The sequence below is a fragment of the Pygocentrus nattereri genome, chromosome 9, assembly GCF_015220715.1.
Source record: "Pygocentrus nattereri isolate fPygNat1 chromosome 9, fPygNat1.pri, whole genome shotgun sequence".
In the NCBI taxonomy this organism is placed as follows: Eukaryota; Metazoa; Chordata; class Actinopteri; order Characiformes; family Serrasalmidae; genus Pygocentrus; species Pygocentrus nattereri.
The window spans coordinates 39,760,793-39,766,793 of NC_051219.1; positions in this window are offsets into that span (position 1 = coordinate 39,760,793).

Here is a 6,001-nt window from a genome sequence, read left to right on the forward strand (position 1 = left end):
TCATTACTTTCAGTATCACAATTATTTGCCTTACTGGGTCACAAACCCACACGAGTTTCTGCCTATTTTGCTTTGCTGGAGTTCCAGTCTGTCTGATTATTTAGGGGATTTTAAGCGGCTGCACTTCACTGAGGCCTGCAGTTCAGCCAACTTGTTTTTGTTGAATCTATTTCCCTCCTGATGTTTACACCGCCTATCTGAACTGTATGTTTTGCGGTCAGCATCGCTTCTGAATTTTGATGAACGAATGTGAAGGAGGCAGCACGTTCACCCCGCTCCTTGCATCATGGTTTCCTAGGAGAACGGACACGGCCGTTCAAGAGACAAAGAGAAAAAACAAACAGAGAAAACATGCGGACGGGCCCCGCATGCTGATGAGCTACAGCGTGGCCCTCTAATCTGGGCAAAAGGCGAAGTGCCACATTTGGAGAATGCGGATCAGAATGTACGCTGGGGGATGTACCATGGTGGAGGAAGATGGGGGCATCTACGCCCCGCACTTGCTGGTGACATGCGGGAGAAGGAGTGCAGTTGTAATGCTGGGCACGTTTCCTGCTGGCAGATCCTTCTGGACTGTAGGAGCCTATTAAAGTGTCTTGTAGTACAGGATAATCCTTTTGCACGGAGCCGGGCACAGTAATGCATCAGGAAGATATAAGCCTGATGAATAACCAAAACACAATTTGGTCCGTGCGGAATTCACAGCCCAGAGTGTGTGTGAGGAATGAGAATGAAAAGCAATTCTTTCTCTTGTCTCAATGACTTATTTGCACTGCTGGGTGGAAGCTTTGGTCAGTTCTGGACACAGACAAATTAAGCTGGGACCATTTTCAGCCCAGCAAAGATTCAAACCAAACAGCTTTCAGGCACAGAGCACTGTTTACACCAAGAAGAAGATTTTCCAATATTTGTGGGGTTGTTTTTTCTTTAATAAATCTTATTTTATGTTTACACTGTTCTGTTGTTTTGACTTAAAAGCTGGGGCAAGTCTAGTGATTATGAAGGCATTCATTCTTACTGCAGTGAAATTCGCATCTATGCAAAAGTTTCAACAACCCCATGTCAACACATCCTCTACTGGGAACACACTTAAATACTGTATTTTTCTTCTAATTTCAACTTAACATGCTGGAAGAATCTGTGCCATAACATTTGCACAGTTTGCATTGTTTGGAGAACTTTCCCCCAATTTAATAAAAATGTAAATTTAATCAATCGACTAAATGTCTAATTTGACCAGCAGCGCCCAAACCTTCACACACAGTGACGTATCTATTCATAGACATACACTTATATATAAATGTAATCGTATCGCTGTTGTCGGATGAAAACCTCGTATCTCTAGAATGGTAATTTTACAAGAGAAGGAAAAAACCCACTTTACTTTTAATGTAAGTCAATGGAACCAGAATTTTTTCTAAGCAATTTTGGGCCGTTTCTTTTGGTCCATTCATCATGAAGGATCAATTCTGATACAATGTAGAGGGCAACAGGCATTTTCAAATTATGTCAAAAACTAAAAAACGGAGATAAGAGGTTTTGTTCCGACAGAAGCGATATACTTAACTTAAACGGTCCACTAGACTTCAGCAACTTGATAGCAGTTATATTATACACTGTGCAGTCTGCATGCACATTTTCTTTGAACCACATCGAGCTGTTTCAAATAGACATGCTTACATTAATTCTATGCATGCAATGCATGTGCAAAATTCAGCCTTCAGAATCGTTGCTCCCACTGCTTTTATCTATCTGACATACTGCTGTGCATCTTTATGGATGACATCTATCTGACATTATTTAACATTAACAGACTTAGGCATGCAGCTTGGATGATGAACAACAATATTAAGATTAGGTGACTCTTATTAGTCCCACAACAGGGAAATTTCACCTCCGCATTTAACCCATCCATGCAGTGAAACACCACAAACACACTGATGTACACACACACTAGGGGGCAGTGAGCAGACTTGCCTGGAGCGGTGGGCAGCCCTATCCACAGCACAAGGGGAGCAGTTAGGGGTTAGGTGCCTTGCTCAAGGACACCTCAGTCACATACTGTCAGCTCTGGTCACAGGGCCGGTTCCCTAACCTCCAGACCACGGCTGCCCCACAAGGCCTCTCTCTCTAAGACATATGAAACAAACCTTGGCTAATTTACTAAATTTTAATTTACTACTAAAATTAGGGGGAAAAAACATGCTACAGTTGAAACCTATAATTTGCTATTAATATGCCAAAATGACACATGGACCAATCAGAACAGACAGTGTGGTCTATAGCCATGAAATACATGCTAATTTGTTACCTAGAAAAGATGTAGCTTGATGTATGGAAGTAATGAGAATTGGAACTGGTCATAATGATGAATTGGCCATAATGATGACCAGGCAATAGTTTATTATATTTTGTCAAGGGATAAAATGTACTTGTTTGTAAATGTCCAGTCGTTCCACAAAAAGGTTACTTGAAGGGAAGGAGAGAGAGAGAGAGAGAGAGAGAGAGAGAGAGAGAGAGAGAGAGAGAGAGGAGTGTTTGATAACCAGTGGTACATAATGTGACAATTCTATAGATTTACATTTAACACTATGGCATCAAAATAATTCAAAAAATTTTGAGAACTAAAAAGCAGAATCCCTAAACAAGAAATCAAATTTTGTAATCGAGAAGACTGTCTTTAATCTCAAGTCATAAAACTGGGTTTGTAAACAGAATGTTTCTGTATTTAACCACTCATATTGTATTTTACATTCATAAATAACCCGACAATCTGTTTACAGATCTGCTTTTTCTACATACTAATATGGGTTTTTCATACATTTTTGCACACTTATAAAGTTAACTATACAAGTTTATAAGTACAGGGTGGCCCAAAAAATGACATAATTTGAGATGTGAATATGTGAGTAACTACATGTCAAACGAAATGAAATAGGCTTCGTGTTGAACAACAAACGATTTATTTATCAAAAATTCGAACAAGAAATTCAGCGGGACGGAGATTTTATAACCGATTTCACAGCTTCACACTTGGTCAATATGTGACACGACACACGTCAAGTTGGTAGTCCAGGTCCTGCCAAACATGCCGTGTTTGGGTCAAATCTGCTTTTCATTTGGTGCATTTTTATTGAATTTTCTAAAACATGCATGCTGTCCACTCATTTGACTGTGTTTGAGCATATTCTAACACACGAAATGCCTTTTCAACCATTACAAATTAATTAGTTTTTACCAGTGGTGGACAGTAACTAAGTAAATGTAATTCGTTACTTAAGTACTTAAGTACTTTTTTTGTGTATCTGTACTTTACTTAAGTTTTTCCATTTTGGGCGACTTTTTACTTTCACTCCACTACATTTCAAAGTCAAATATCTCACTTTTTACTCCACTACATTTTGAGAAATCTGTCGTTCCTTTTGGTTTTTGTGTGTATAAAAACGTAACATGTCAAAACAAAAGAAGTGCAAAGCATCATACCGACCCAGTGCAGCGGTTCAACGTCAGCGCAGCAGCGTAAAACTAAATGATAAACTAACATAACTTTGTGTAAACAGAGCACAATACAGAAATATGTCCACACATGCAGTCGTGACTGGCGCGTTTCTTTTTTTCTGAATTCACACAAACACTTTCATTTTATAGTAAATTAGTTTTGGTTAGTTTATGTTTATGATCAGAGGCCTACAGATCAACACAGTAAAGGAACTTATTTGTGATCCTGAGTTTAAAGCAAGTTTTTATTAAGCTTGTAACTAAGTTACAAAGTAATCTTAAACTAAAACTTGTGTGTAAAAGTGATTTCAGAGCCACTCGGTTCTCTCTGATGGAAACTGTTTACCTTCAGTGTTTTGTGCTTATGATCATTTTAATAGACGTCAGCGTCACTAATTAATGACGTTCTATTAAAAGACTGGTTTACCAAGAGAGACGCTGGAGGACTTTCACCTGAAATGAGTTCATGAAGCCAGTCTGGTTATAAAAATGATAACAGGATATCAGAGCCAGAATTACTCTTTTAGTACTTTTACTTTATACTCAAGTACATTTGAAGGTAAATACTTTAGTACTTTTACTCAAGTGGAGGTCTAAAGGGAGGAACTTCTACTTTTACTGGAGTAATATTTTACCTTGGGTATCTCTACTTTAACTCAAGTCCACCTTTGGTTTTTAGACATTTTGTCCAAATTTGAGCTCATTTGAGAGAGAATTGGCTGCATTACTAAACCAGGAAACGATGTCAAATTTTTTGGGACAGCCTGTATTATAAACAACATGCTTCCCCTTTAAAACTAGTACCTACTTGGTAGTGTTATATTAGACCTAATATTCTCTAGCACTAACAGCTGGACCTTTTTCTCGTGGTAAATGTTAAATGGATGTGTTTGCTGGCCCAGTTGAGTTATTACTGTAAAAGCCTCAGTCCCGCCCATCGAGAGAGAGAAGCTCTCTCCTCAGCCTGCGACGCTATAAAAAATGGCGCGAAAAAAAAAACCTTGCTACTCTATTTGCTGCAGATCTGTTGTGTACGAGGAATAAAGCAGCAAACCGTGTGGTGAGTCCATTCAGACCGCGACTCAGTCATGAATCTAAACCTGTCATACTAGAGCAGGAATGCTTTAGCTCGTCTGTAAAGCTGCGTTTTCCAGTCAAAGCAACACAAGCCGCACTTGAACGTTAGCAGCGACGGCTAACTACGGTAGCTAGCTAACCTAGCTAGCGCCTTCGTTTTCTGAGAGAAACAACGAAACCACAACTTCACGTTGTTGCTGTGCTACATTCAGAGCATTTCCCCCCAGCATGTATGTGTCACTGTCACACATATCAGTGATTCACAAGAAATCGGTAACTAAACGTTAGAACGATGCAAAGTTTGTCTTCAAATTTTATCCGTTCCACCTTAAATGGCACCGAAGTTAGGCCTGCGCTCTGTTTACGGTTCTGCTTCGGAAGGTAAACGGTTCAAACTCTGTTCAGGAAAGGCTGTTTAGTGGGTTTAGAAATGAATAATCCCCAACAACATTGAGGTTTATTAACTTGGATTAAGCTATTTTAGCCATCATAACAGCCACCTTGCTGTGAACGTTAGTTAGCTAACTAGCTTAGCTAGGTTAATTTACAAGAGATCTCTCCCTGGATGAACATATAAGCTAAATGCACGACCTCTAGTAAAAGTACGTTAGAAAATAATTAGATACTCCTTGATGTCACATTTGACACATTTTTCTATCTAAATTTTTTTGGCTTCTGCACGAAAACGTTTGTAGTAGATGCCTTGTCTCTATGTTGCATAGCACTAGCGTTACCTATTTAGTTAACCTAACTACCTGTAGCTAAGGAAAAGCTCAGAAGATGCAAGATGACGTTAGTTAAATATTAGTTGCTAATGTAAACTGTATGTCCAAAGGTATCCAGGCACCCCTTGTAATTTAATTGAATTCAGCTGTTTAACTATCCATTTTGTATAACGTACATAGAAAAGCATGGGAGTTTCTGAAGCAGCTGCACACGAGCCAAAGGTCATCATGCCCAATGCCAAGTCTCAGATAAGAGGGCTATACACCCCCCACCACCCACCAAGCAGGGGGCTGTGGAGTAGTGATGGAGCAACATCCAATACCTTTGGAATGAGCTGAAGTGGCGTTTGTGATCCAGAACTAATCACCCAACGTCAGTGCCTGACCTCACTAATGCTAGTAATAATAATGAATGGAATCAAACCCTCACAGCAATGTTTAAAGATCCAGTGGAAAGCCTTCATAGAAGAGTAGAGACTGTAACTGCAGAAAAAAGGGGGGTGGGGGGGCAATCTCCTGTTAATACCCTTAAATGTGGGGTGAGCAGATGTCTACAAACGCTTGGCGATATAGTGTAGCTAAATTGTGTTTGCTGTCTGTTCTGTCTGCCACCACCTGTCATCCATACCATAACGTGGCTGTTTGCAATTTGAGAGGTTTCTGTGTCAGGGTTTAGCTCCAAGTGTTGGTTGCAGGGGGCT